This window comes from Nyctereutes procyonoides, unplaced genomic scaffold (genome assembly GCF_905146905.1).
Source record: "Nyctereutes procyonoides isolate TBG_1078 unplaced genomic scaffold, NYPRO_anot_genome, whole genome shotgun sequence".
Taxonomy (NCBI): Eukaryota; Metazoa; Chordata; class Mammalia; order Carnivora; family Canidae; genus Nyctereutes; species Nyctereutes procyonoides.
This window is the reverse complement of record NW_026575042.1, coordinates 41,523,608-41,538,473: the sequence shown is the minus strand read 5'-3', so window position 1 is coordinate 41,538,473 and position 14,866 is coordinate 41,523,608. Positions and strand designations below refer to the sequence as shown.

The following is a 14,866-nucleotide window of genomic DNA, read 5'->3' as shown; positions in this document are numbered from 1 at the left end:
TGCTCAAATCTTTTGCCCACTAGATTGTTTCTCTTCTTAATTCTCAAAACTAAAAAATCTTTATGTAGATTCAGTAAAGGTTTTTTTTTGCCAGGTTTGTATTTGCAAAAGCTTTCTCTTAGTCTTTGATTTGTCTTTTCATTTTCTTACTGCATTAGTCAGGGTTTTCTAGGCAACCAGTAAAATACATTATGAGAGGGAAGGAAGGAGGGAGAAAGGAGGGAGTGAGAGAGGGAGAAAGGAAGAGAAGGAGAGAGGGAGGGAGAGAGATAGAGAGGAAGACAAAGAAAGAGAGATTTAAGGAATTGAGTCACATGATTGTGGGTATGAGGGCTGCTACGTCTAAAATTCATAGGCCAAGCCAGCAGGCAACTGATTCAAGAGATATATATTCAAGAACTCCCATGTTCATTGCAACATTATTCATAATAGCTAAGAGGTGAAAACAAACTAAATACCCATTGATGGATGAATGGATAAAGAAAATATACATATGGTATATTTGGTCACTTCAATGACCAATGGTCACTTCAATTTATGTATATACCACGTTGAGGTGGTATATACATACATTGAAGTATCATTATGCCATAAAAAAGAAGAAAATTCTGTCATTTGCCTCAACGTGTCTGAACTTTGAGGACATAATGCTAAATAATATAAGCCTGTCACACAAGGACAATTGTTGCATGATTCTACTTGTATAAGCTAACTTTTATTTTTTAAAGATTTTATTTATTTATTCATGAGAGACAGAGAGGCAGAGACACAGGCAGAGGGAGAAGCAGGCTCCATGCAGGGAACCTGACATGGGACTTGATCCCAGGTCTCCAGGATCACACCCTGAGCTGCAGGCGGTGCTAAACTGCTGCGCCACCTGGGCTGCCCTTGTATCAGCTATCTAAACTAGTCAAACTCATAGAGACACAAAGGAGGATGGTGATTTCCAGGAGTTGGGGGAGGGGGAAATGGGGAGTTGTTAAATGGATGTAAAGTTTCAATACTACAAGATGAAAAAGTTCTAGAGATCTACTGTAACATATTGTACTTAAAATGAATAATATTGCTCACTTAAAAATTTGTTAAAGAGGATACATCTCATACCCTATGTGACCAAGGAATGAGCTATATGTAAACATTCCTTTAATTTATATTTCAGAGGCCCTGTCTAGCACTTTAAAAAATTTAAATTCAATTAATTAACATATAAAGTATTATTAGTTTCAGAGGTAGAGGTCAGTGATTCATCAGTCTTACATAATACCCAGTGCTCATTACATCATGTGCCCTCCTTAATGTCCTCACCCACTTACCCCATCCCCCCCCACCTCCCCTCTTAGCAACCCTCATTTTATTTTAATTAAGAGTCTTACAAGGTTTGTCTTCTCAAACTTAGCATAATACCAGTAGTTCCATCCAGGTTGTTGCAAATGACAAGGTCCAGCATTTTTTATGGATTAAACAGCTAACAGTGCATGGGGTATACTAATCCAATGAAAGAAGGAGGTGTGCTATACTAATAGCTATGAAGTGTCTTAAGTTGAGGAGAAGAATCCCTTTTTCACATATAGCTTTTTTTTTTTTTTAATAGCAGTGGAATCTCATGATTTGAATTTCAAGGACACAGTTAATATTTCTTAATTGTTCTATTTTGTCCTCAAGTATATTTGAGGACAGAGGACAAATAAAAGCAGCTTTGTTACCAGGTCATTATTTTTCTTCATTTCCTAACATTTCCCAAACAATTTATCCAGAGAACCAAAAAGTCATATATGTGACATATACATGCTCAGTATATCTCTTGTCTCTGGAGTCTATTCGTTTTGAGCAAAAGAGAAGGAGGAATATGTTCTACCCTACTTTATTAACCCTCCCCATTCTTCCCCGCCCCACCCCATGGCCACCCAATCTGTCCATTTGTATGTTCTCATATATATCTGAGCATTAAAGGGGTTTCTCCTAGTATTCCAAGGCAGAAGTGGCTTGTCAAGCTGCAACTTCTGGAGGATGTGTGCTTAAAAGTTTGATCTAATCTATTAGATCGTTTTGATGAATAAAATAAAGGGCAGAAGCCTACATTTGATACTAAGTTTTAAATTGCTGCTAATTTAAATAATGTCCCATGATAATGTTCATACCCAACAATTCATATACCTAAAGCAAGTCTTAACTGGAAATCAAGTAACCATTAAATATGGCCTCTGAAAAGTTACAGACTTTGGCTTGTAAATTATCTTTAGTCCTACACAGGGCTAAATGTTTACTGTTGACTTGCAGGAACCTATTTGTAATTGTAGACAGAACTCCCTGTGATATAGAGAGTTTAGCACCCAACTTCACTGTTATTTCTAAATTCTATTTTAAAGAGCAGTATTGATAAAGAACTCCCTTTTCACAGATAAAGTTGAACATATGTGTACATAAATACGTATTTATAAATATTCCTCAAGACACCTACTTTTACTGATTTATGCCTTTTTTTTAGAAAAATTCAAGTAGTCATCAAGTGGGAAGGGATTATGGAGAATGAGAAGATGCCTTTGTTTACAGTCTAAATGATGGCAATAATTTTTGTTTTAAAAAATGTCCCATGTTTTTGAGCATTCTTAGTAACTTGAGGGCAGTCTTTCACAACATGAGAAGATTTAATATCATATTCCTTCCCCTTATTTTCTTCTTTATTTTGAAAATTTTACCTGTGATGTGGGCTAGGCTTTCAAGTTTCACCTTCTTATTTTATTTTGATTCTCTCCCTTTGAGAACAGTTGTTTTATGTCAGAGTAACATAATTTTCTGTGAGATCAGGAGTCTTGATCTAGAGGAGGAACTAATTATTGGAAGAAATGGCCATTAATGACCAATTTACCTCACTTCCCAAAATATATATTGTTTAAAGCAGCCAGAGCCTAATGGGGATCCAAGCCTGCCTTTGTGATATGCTGTAGATCACATTCTAATATCTAGAATACACCAGGCATCAGACTAAAATTTAGAAAGCAGTGTATCCATGATAATCATGTATTTCTACTATATTCTTTGAGGTTATATAGAAGCCTTAGCCCACTAAGTAAATTATTTGATGGCAAACTGTCTCCTGAGTGATCATTTTTTTAAATCTTTTTTTTATTTTTATTTATTTATGATAGTCACACAGGGAGAGAGAGAGAGAGAGGCAGAGACACAGACAGAGGGAGAAGCATGCTCCATGCACTGGGAGCCTGACGTGGGATTCGATCCCGGGTCTCCAGGATCGCGCCCTGGGCCAAAGGCAGGCGCCAAACCGCTGCGCCACCCAGGGATCCCCTGAGTGATCACTTTTATACATACTTCTTTTAAAGAAGTACAATTCTTATTAGTCTAGTAAACACCACTATGTTATGTCTTTGTAATATCTAAACTCCAGTGATTAGTTCTGCATTAGCCATAGGATACCTTTAAGCAATAGAGGTATTCTGCTATGACACAGTAAATACAAAAGAGCATGTTTTCACACATTTGAAATAATAGGGCCTATGGGAAGATAATTTTAGGGGCAGATCACTAAAAACCTGTGGAACGTTATACCCAGAACCCTAAAGGAACGATAATTGGGGCCTTTGGAGCTAATTTGGAGAGTGTGGACAGTAGGGTGCTCAAGAGATGTAAAGAGTCACAAACACAATCAACTGGAAATGCTGACTTATGGCCATTGGGAGATGTTGGGTGCAGATGTTGCTGTGAGACAGGAAATTCCTTTGAAACTGGGGAGGGGGGAGGCCCCTGGGAAGGAGCTGTTAAAACACAGATGAAAGGCCTCCTGTCTGTGCAGCAGCCGAGTTGAAGGATAGATATTTCGTTTCCTGATAAAAGTTCTAATTCTGTTTCCTCTTTTCTGTCTTCCTTACATATGAAAAAATCCCATGTGATCCAACATAACAATCAGCGTGTCCTGATACCATTCCCCTATTCACCGATTGCTGCTGTAGTAATTGGTGTTGATGGAAACACATGTCACAGCTAAAAAGACCGGGATGAATTTCTTGGAATGGTGAGGAGTTCTCTCCTTGCTGTGTAGCAATTCTGAGCTGGGCTCTTCTATAACTATAATTAAATACCTCCGAAGTAGAGTCCAGACATTCTACCAGAAAGGAATGATCAAATTGTTGACAAGTGGATTTTTTCCTCTGTTGTGGCTTGATGCTCATTTATTGATGCTTTAAAAATTACCAAACTTTAGAATTTTTAAATATTAGTTGCCTTAGTAGCAAAACAGATGTGAGGTTGTTTTCAGCCAAGGGAATAATTATTTCATTTCCTTAGAAAGGAATGAATTTATTCATTAAACTCCAATACCTAAACCAATTTGAGGAATGAACTTTGAGAAGATAATGATGTACATTTAGATAGAATTTGATGCTCTCTCTCTAGGAATTTCTCTCCTGAGGGTGCTTGAAGATACCCCAGAGAGAACAGATAAAATTTCACTGCTTGTCTTAAAAATACATCTAGCATGAAAGGTAGCAGAGAAGTAGCAGAGAATTTCTTCTAACAAATATTATTAAGAGGGAAAATTGAGCATTGTGTTGGAATAGGATTTTAAATATTTTTTAGCTTGTTACTCTTCCCCTGACATTAACATGGAAGGATATGCAAATAGCTTTGGAATTTAATTTTGGTTTATACTTTTTACTAGATAGATTATTAAAATCATGCCTGAGTAATCATTTTTAATAAAGAAAAGTATCCCTTGGCATTAAATGATCATCAAAGATTTGATGCTGTGTTGAAATTTCATTTTGAGATAAACTTGCTTAATTATTTTTTGGGGGGAAGTGTCATTATGTAAGTCTACACAGATTTCACACTATCCATTTCTTTCTTAAAGATCATGATTACATATAAATTTGAAGATATACTCTAAATTTTATTTACAAAATACTTCAAGATAAAATGTTAAGAGATTCTATTTTATTACTGTGTTCAGTTTGTGTTTATTTCTTTAGATTTTCCAGCTGGAGAAGTTGACAGCCAGTACATTTATAAGAAACCCATGTCATACTAAACACTAATCTCACTTCTCAGTTTTCTAAGACAGGAGGGATAGCCAGATTAAATTTAGCATGTTTCCAGAGATTTGTATAAAAGTTATTAATTTTTGCTTTTGTCTTTTTGACATAGACATGCTGTACACTGGGGAAATAAAAGTTCATTTTAGAAAGCATCTTTGACTTTTCATGTTTGTAACACAGATACCTGTCTTCAAATCCTCCAGTTTAATGTCTTACAAGACAGTTACATAAAAACATGTCAACTATCATGCTAGATTTCTAGCAATCTGTTTTGGGGTTCTTAAAGGGTTCTTTTCTCATCTTTTGCTTGTAGTACAGTATTATGTAGATTATGAGTAGTTAAAAGGCTTTGAAATCAATTACTTTTTGCCTGGGTTCATATTCGCTGCTATTTAGATGTGCATTTTTGAACAGCTCATATTTCAAAGCAATATTAGTACTTTATAAGGTTATTGAAAAGATGAATTAATATATATATATAAAATGTTTATAGTGGCTAGCATATATTAAGTACTGCAGAAATACCAGCCATTCTTATTCTCATTCTCTTTCTCTAATGGTATTCCTTACTTGAGTTTTCCAAATTATAACAGTAATAGAAGTCAGATGTAAAAAATAAATAGCACATTAATAAAATTCAGTCACCTATATCCTTGATTATGTATATGCTTACAGGTGGGTACTTTTGTTTTTTAAAGTTAGTTTCTCAGGAGTGAGCTTGATGTGTCCTGAAGTTTTACGAGGTGTTGCTAGTTTGCTTTTTCAAAATGACTAGAACAATCTACATTACTAACCAGTGAGAATAAGTTTTCCTTATATTGTTACCAGCATTAGGTTTTATGCCTTAAAAAAAATGTGTTTTTTTGCTAGATTAAGTAACATGTTTCCTTATTTTTGTCTCCCTGACTTATAGTGAGTTAGAATGTTCGTTATGTTTATTGATCTTTTGTTAATTGCTTCTTCTCCTTGGCCCATTTTTATTAAGTTTTGACTTTCTTTTTATTTTATGAGTTCAATATATATTTTGCCTATTAATCACATTTTGATACTATGTTTTGTAAATATTTTTTAAGTCTAATCTCACCTATTAACTTGATTATAATTTTTGCCATGGCAAAGATTTTAAACACTTATTTGGATAAATATATCTCTTTTTTCCTTTTATACATTCTGGATTTACTCTCTTAGTTAAGAATATTTCCCCAGTCAAATTGTGCATAAAGCGTCCTTTTAGTATTCTTTTTTACAGTTTTATTATAGTATTTTAAATATATATATATATTTTAATATTTATTTATTCACGAGAGACAGAGAGAGAGAGAAAGGGGGGGCAGAGAGAGAATCAGGCTTGATGCAGGGAACCCAACGTGGGACTCGATGCCAGGTCTCCAGGATCACGCCCTGGGCTGAAGGCAGCACTAAACTGCTGAGCCCTATTCTAAATATATTTTAAACATGGTAGGAGATAAGGCTCAAATTTTTATCTTTTCAGATACGATAATTTTTTAGTACAATTTATTAAAACTTTGTATGTTGTATTAAAATCTCAATTTTGTCATTATGTTCATTTTTTATTGTTGCATAGCAAGTTACTAAAAATTGGGCAACTTAAATTATGCATATTTATTATGTCAAAGTCTGTGAGTGAGGAGTCCAGGCGTGAATTAGCTACTCTACTCCTCTGCTTAGGGTCTCATCAGGCTGCAATCAATGTGTTGGCTGGGACCTTGATGTAATTTGAGGCATGGAATCCTTCTCTGTGCTTACTGGTTTAGAGCAGAATTTCATTCTTTACATTTATAAGACAGCGGTCACCATTTTTTTCCTAACTGTCACCTGGAGATTGTTCTAAACTCCTGAAAACCATTCTCAGGTTCTTGACATGTGGCTTCCTTAATAGGCAGTTATCAACGTGTCTGTTTCCTGCTTCCAGGGCAGCAAGATAGTCTTATCCACTTCCAATCTCTCCCAGCAGAGTTGGCCTGAAAGGCTAGACTCACAGATGATAATATGTCCTTTGATTTTAACTCAGCATCAACTGATGAAAAATTTTAGTTACTGCAAAATTCCTTTCCCATATTATGTAATCCAGTCATGGGAATGAAATCTTGCCATTTTCACAAGTTCAGCTTAAACCCTGTGGGAGGGGAATATACTTGGAGATTGAAACTTGAGGGAGGTCTTAGATTCTGTCTACTATAGTCCTATTAAATTCTCTATTTGTAGTTTCTCCCTTCTAGTCCAGTTATTTGTCCTACTGAGTAGTTCAATGTCATATTCATTTGAGTAGAGTGTCTTTATAAAATTTTCTGTTGTCTAGTAACTCCAGTTCTTCATTATCAAGTCATTTGTTCATTATTTCATACTTTTCATGGCTATTCTAATGATTTATTTCTTATTAACATTAAGATGACTTTTATCTATTTCCCAACAAAATAAAACAGAGCTATGAGGTTTTAATTTGAATTTCACTAAAATTATATACTAATTCTCAGAGAAACATATTTTATATCTTTCTACTTAAAAAAATAAGGGATATTTTAGAGTTGTTAGATCTTGTTTATTATTCTTCAAAAAGATTTTATAGATTTTAAAGGTTTTACTCAATTTATGTATATTTGTCTACTTTGAACAGCAGTGTAACTTAATAGTTAAGCATGTGGATGTCATAGCTCAGCCCCCTGGGCTTGAGTGCAGAGCTCCTTTCATTACCAACTCCTTCATTTAGTAGCTTTTTTACCTTAAATGATTTCTTAACCCAATGCCTTTGTTCCCTCGTCTGAAAAACAGGGATGATTATAATAGTATATTATTTTGGAGATTAGTGAACTTAATATATATATATAGATCACTTAGAATATTACCTGGCACATAGTCAACACTATGTAAGCATGTAAGTGTTATAAGCATGTTGGGTGTATTATCGTGTCTTGTGATTCTGTTTACATTTTCTGATAAATAACGAGACTGAGAGCTTTATTATTGGTTATTTTGACTTTGGGAAATGTCTATTCAAGTCTTTTGCTCATATTTTCATTGGTTATCTTTCATTTTCATATCACTTTGTGTTTTATGTGTCTGGATACTAGTAGTATATCAAATATTTGTATTAGAAACATCTTTCACATTTATTTGTTGGGCTTTTCACTCTTAATTTTGTGTGTGTGGTGAATAGGACCTCTTCATTTCAATGTAATGCAGTTTACCAAATTTTCTCTTTATGGTTCATGTTTTCAATTTGCTGTTTAAAAATTTTCCCCTGCTACAAGATCATAAAGGTTTTTTTCTTTATTATCTCTTAGAATTCGTATTATTTTAGATTTCTAACTTAGAACTGTCATGTATCTATAATAGACTTGCCAAAATTTATTTTTTCCAATTGATGACACTACTTACTGAAAAGATCCAAAGCACTTCAAGCTCCCTCTCCCCCCCTTTTTTTTTAATAAATCAAGTAACTATACATATGTAGTTCTTTTCTTATATCTTCTGTGGTGTTCTATTGGTCTTCTCGTCTAGAATTTAAAAATAACCATCTTAGTTGCTATAACTTTTAATATTTCCTGATAACTAGTAGTGTTAATCCTCTAGCTATATTTTTTCTTCAAAATTTTCTTGACTATTATTGCTCCATCTCCTTTACATGTACAGTTTAGAATGTTTGTTAGTTGACACATTCAAACACATGTGTGTGCATGCATGTGCACACACACATATACAGAGCCTTCTATGATTTTGGTTGTGATTACATTGAATTTATAGACCAATTTGAGAATAATTAACATCTTTATGATATTAAGTGTTCCAGTCCATGAAAATAGCATGTTTCTCCATTTAATTTCTCTGAATAATGTTTTCTGTTTTTTTGTAGACGATTGCATACTTTTTGTTAAATTTATCGTCATTTAATGTTTTTTGACATATTTATGAATGATACTGTTCTCAAGCTTTATTTTGAAATTCAGCTGCTAGCATATAGAAATGTAATTGATTTTATTTATTGATCTTATATCCATCAACATTGCTAAGTTTGTTTTTAGTTTGAATAGTTGAGTGGTTGATATGTTTAATTTTTCTATGTAGGTAATTATATCTTCTGAAAATAATAATAGTTTTATTTCTTCTTTTTCTCCCTTACCTCATTTCACTGGTCAGTACCTCCAGGATATTGTGAAATTGACATGGTAATAGCTGACTTCCTTTTCAAATTCTGATTTCTGAGAGACAATTTCAGTTTAAGGTAAGTCTTTGTATTCCGTGTGTGTTTGTGTGTGTGTGTGTGTGTGTGTGTGTGTATAATGAGTTTTAATTTTATCGATTATTTTTCTATATCTATTGAAGTAACACATTACGTTTCTCCTTTATTCTGGCCTTAAGTGTAGGTCATATAAACAGATACTACCATTTATAGATGCCATAAGATAAACTATAGGACTCATGGGAGAGACCTTAAGGTTATACAGTTTGGTGCACTTTGACTTAGGCCAACAGTCATGCAGGAAGAGAGTACAGGGCAAATGAGAAGCCAAAACAGAAAAAAAAATAATACTATTGAATAGTTGTGTTATAAAAGTGGATAAAAGAAGTCCAACTTAAGTGTAGTATTAATGCCTAAGAAAAAAAATACTCAAACCTAAAATAAGGTTATTGACATAGAAGTCTCAAATTAAGGATATTGACTCATGTTCTGAGTCAGTAAAGACTAAATTCTTTCTTACGTCCATATAATTAAACTTACTAGTAAAGAAAAAAAACCCAAAAAAACTATCTAGTCAACTTGGATTGGGATTCAGGTAAGTAGGAATAAAGAAGTTAAATCAACTGTTAAGCCAGAAGTTTCTAACATAAGATGATTCTCTAACATAAGGTGATTATGTTATGTGCATGTTATACACATGGACTCTTGAAAATGGTAGAAGAGATTGTATATTCTAAATGTCCTTCTAAATGGCCATTTTAATTACCTTCTAGAGAGGATAAATTATTAATAACAAAAAAGCGACATTTAATTTCACAGGCTTATATTGGATATATTAATAAAAGTTCTGCTTTCCAATTTTGTAACTGATAGAAGAATATGTATATATGTACTTAATAAATATATAATACTATAGTGATATAAGGAATAATAATTTTTTAAAAGATGTTATTTTTTTTATTCATAAGAGACAGAGAGAGAGGCAGAGACATAAGCAGAGGGAGAAGCAGGCTCCTTGTGGGGAACCTGATGCAGAACTCTATCCCAAAGGCAGATGCTCAACTAATGAGCATCTAGTCACCCAGGTGTCCCAAGGAATAATTATTATTATTGCTAAAATAACTATTCATATTTATTCTCTAGGTGATGACTGAACAAAAACTTGGTGGTATATCAATCATTAAGCAGAGAATCAGGGAAGTGATATGGAGTGAAGTATTATAGAGATTTCACATGATGCAGTCATGGATGTTGGGTAAGCAGTTTACTATGACTATTATTTCTGTGTATGTTTCTGGGTCTGTAGGCAGCCAGGTAGGCAGTGGAGCAGGCAGTACTAAAACAGAGACAGACCTGAAGGTGGGAAGAAACAAAGGCAAAATGAAACTGTCACTGATAACCTGAAAGAATAAGGTCAAACTAGAACCCCCATCTTTCTTTTATTACATTTCAGCTTCTAATTTTGATGATTAGGTGACCTGCTGGAAAAGCTGATGCCTTTCTTCATGAAGCTAAGTATGCTAGGTGTCAGAGAAACTAAAGAAGTCTAGTCCAAGTTCAGTTTAGCCTGGGCTGGAGGAGATGAGTCTCACAAAGATAAGCCAGGAGCAGGGCAACCAACTGTCCTGATTTTCCCAGGATTGAGGGGCTTTCCAGGATAGGGGACTGATAGTACAGAAACTTGGATAATCTCGGTTAAATCAGAAAGGTTGCTCACTCTAGCAGAAGATCCCTAATAACTTACTTGACCTGTAATAAATTCAACACTACACTGAATTTTCAAGTGTAAACATGGCAAATGCTTCACTTTCACCTTCCAAATCCTGAGCAAATTTCTTACATGGTCTGTCCTACCAATAAAAGGAAGGAAATTCTGGTAAGTGGAGTTCCAGTTTAGCAAAGTTTATGCAGTAATGTGATCTCTAGAGATAGCCACTGAGAAATTTTTGATTTGATTTTATGTTTAGGAATAAACTGTAATCTCCATTACAGATCAGTTTTGCTGCAGCAAATGCAAAAAAAGCCAGTTCTTCAGAACCGTGAATGTGCCTAATTCATTTGAAGTGAGGCATAAGTGTTTTAGCCAAATGCTAATAGCAGCTTGTAATGTATACCTCATAAAATCCTGATGCATGTAAAATAATTTAACATTCCAAAATCTCTTTGAATGTATACTTTATTTTTAGATAAGTTAATATACTATACAAATTTCTCACTTCATCAAGTTTTCCTTCATTATTTTCAAGTTTTTTTAAAATTTAGATGCAAAAAATAAATGAAAAGCCACCTTTGTGTTTCTTACACATAATAGACTGTTTCTCCTCTTGATCTCTGTGATTTTAAAAGCATCTATTGAATTTCCTTGAAGTTATGATTACATACTCCTTATCCATGGTTTTGTGCCCTGTTGTTTCAGTCACTTATGTTGACCTCTGATCCAGAAGCAAATGATCTTCCCCTGACATATGATCAGACGGTCAGGAGTAGCCTACAGCGATGTCACAGTGCCTGTGTCATTCACCTCACCTCATCTTATCAGGTAGGCATTTTATCATCTCATAATCATCAGAAGGGTGAGTACACAGTACAATAAGATATTTTAAGAAAGACCACATTCACATAACTTTCTTTTTTTTTTTAAATTTTTATTTATTTATGATAGTCACACACAGAGAGAGAGAGAGAGGCAGAGACACAGGCAGAGGGAGAAGCAGGCTGCATGCACCGGGAGCCCGACGTGGGATTCGATCCCGGGTCTCCAGGATCGCGCCCTGGGCCACAGGCAGGCGCCAAACTGCTGCGCCACCCAGGGATCCCTCACATAACTTTCATTACAGTATATTGTAATAGTTCTATTTAATGATTAGCTAACATTGTTAACCTCCTATTGTGCCTAATTTATAAATTAATTTTTATCATAGGTATATATTATTAGGAAAAAGCATAGTACATGTAGGGTTTGGTATTATTGTAATATCAGGCATCTACTGGGGTCTCTGAATATATCTCTATAGACTATGAAGAAGCAATCCATCTTGTAAAAAAGAGACTTTGTGACCTTTTTATATCCATGGAAATGATACAGGTGATGCATTGACATATTATTTTAATTAATTTCAATTAATCATTATTAGGTGTGCTACATTGGAGGCCTTTCTTAGGCAATTCAGGTAATAAAGAAATCACCAGTGGGCTTGACTTTATAATTTTAATCTCCAAGCAATTGCTTTTCACTTTTTTTTGAGACTTTAAGTTTTCACTATTTAATTATTGTTAGATTTAACGATTTTCCTTTTTAAAATCAAGCCTTCAATTTTGGAGACTATAAAGGCCCTTTCTGGCCAAATTGCTGAAGATTCAGCTGTTCGCACCACTTAAACACTCAACTAGGTACCATGAGATACAAATGGAGTAGCCAGAGTAAAACTTTCAGTCTTTTAACACATTATATTTGATATTTAAATATCAAAATATATTTCATTTTGAGAAGAAAACTTCAAGAACAAAAGCCTCAAATAGCTGATTTCAGTTATTTGAAAGGTGTTGGTATGGACGATAATGGATTCTATTTTCTACATGATTCTGGAGAATAAAGGTAGAACTCATCAGAAATTCCCAGTGAGCTCCTTTTTTTTTTAATTTTTATTTGTTTATGATAGTCACACACACACACACACACACAGAGAGAGAGAGAGAGAGAGAGAGAGAGAGAGGCAGAGACATAGGCAGAGGGAGAAGCAGGCTCCATGCACCGGGAGCCCGACGTGGGATTCAATCCTGGGTTTCCAGGATCGCGCCCTGGGCCAAAGGCAGGTGCTAAATCACTGCGCCACCCAGGGATCCTTCCCAGTGAGCTCCTAATGGCAAAACCCAGTGGCCATGGAATGTTAAATCTCAATGATCTATTTCCCTTGAGACACTTGAGATTGTTGACCTCTGTTTTCTCTTAAAATTTTTCTAGTTTTCTCTTGCTTTAATTCCCCTTCCTAGTCTTTTACAGTTCCTATTTCTTTGCTTTAAGGATTCCTCCTTGCCCCTTACCTTATCCAGTTGTTTCTCTTGGAGTTTGAATTTCTGGAACTGGTAATGTCATTTGCTAGATCACCAAATCCAGAAATCAGGATTTGATCTCTTTTTTTTTCCTCTTTTTCTCTTCTCTTATCATTATGTTCAATTAATCAAGAATTCTTTATCTCTTGGATGCTCAATTTCCTTAACATTTCTTGCAACTGCTCTTTTTCATGTAGTGCCACTGTAGCTGCCACAGTTTTGCTTTGCAATTACTTTTCAGCTATTGCAAAAGCTTCCTGATTAGCATTCCTGAATTGAAATTTTCTCATATTCTCATTCATCCTCATCTGTATGTTAGATGGAATGTATTATAGAGGAAAATAAAGGAAGATGGGGGGAAAGTGTTGTATAGTATTTAAATCTTGTAAAAGACTGGTAGGTTAAATTTTCATGAGAAGTTGTTGCTTGAATCAAGAGTAGAAAGAGACCAGAGAGCATGCACTGAAGATATCTAGAGAATGAATTTTTCAGGCAGAGGGAACAGCAAGTACAAGGGCCCTGAGATATAAGCATGGGTGCTTACTTTATTCTTCCAAGTGACATGACCAAGAACCTTGAGCACTAAAGGAAAAGAAATCCTGAAACAGAACCTAATCAGGCATCTCAAGAGAGATGATAAATTTTACCCCTAAAGAAATGAGAAGCCCCTAAGTATGGCAAGCTGAGGAGTTATGTGATTTTATGTTTTTTAAGGATTATTTTGGGTGCTGTGTTGGGGAGGAGGATGAGGTGCAGGGTAAGTGTGGTAAATAGGGCAGGAGGTTAAGAAGATACTGTAATTGTTAGTTTTTTTCCAAAATGAATGGGGAGAAAAAAAAAAAAACCAGCAGAGCCAGGCAATAGGTTCGAGAGTGCTTTTAATGGGGAGCATTCCCGAGCCAGGTTCCGTGACTGGGAGAGGTGGCCCGAGTCAGGGAAGTCGCACCGGGGTTGGGTAGTGTGGGGGGTTTTAAGCCTTATTGGTTCCGGGTCCCGATCCAGGTCCATCCTTTGCCTAACACTGTGTCCCTAGGTCATTGGCTGGGGGTGGGGATGGTACAGACGATGGGGGGTGGTCCCTGGCTGGAAAGCCCTGGATGGAAAGTTTTGGTTTCCCGTCTAGGCTTTGATTTACTGGAGATGATGTGGTGGTCATGGCTGCTTTGGTGGGAAGATCAGCCATTTTGGCCCAGTTTGAGATGTCCGCCATTTTGGGTGCCCCTGTCTCAGCCAGCCCAGCAGTAATAGTGCATGGAAGGACAGTGGTCACTGAAACCAGGATGTTAGATGGATGGTGTAGAGGCTGATCAGTTCTTCTCGAGCAGGCAATTACGTTAACATCCCCAGCCGCCTTCCTTATAAGGCTCTCACACTGCCGACCACTGTATATTCACCTTAATTGCCCCAGGGCTGGGCCCCAGACATGCAGCGACAGCCCCTATTTTTGAGAACCTAGCTAAACTTATTCGAATTAGCTAATCCTAACCCTGTTTGTCTACCTTCACCCTTCACTGCCAATGGAAACCTCAATAAAGGTGCTTGCTCACAGTTCTCCCTTCCTCTGCCTTGT

The 14,866-nt window shown here is 35.6% G+C and overlaps 1 pseudogene; it reads left to right on the top strand.

Moving 5' to 3' along the window:
• Positions 1–12,624, top strand: part of LOC129506966 (heat shock cognate 71 kDa protein-like) — a 60,582-nt pseudogene extending 47,958 nt beyond the window's left edge.
• The last annotated feature ends 2,242 nt before the right edge of the window (positions 12,625–14,866 follow it).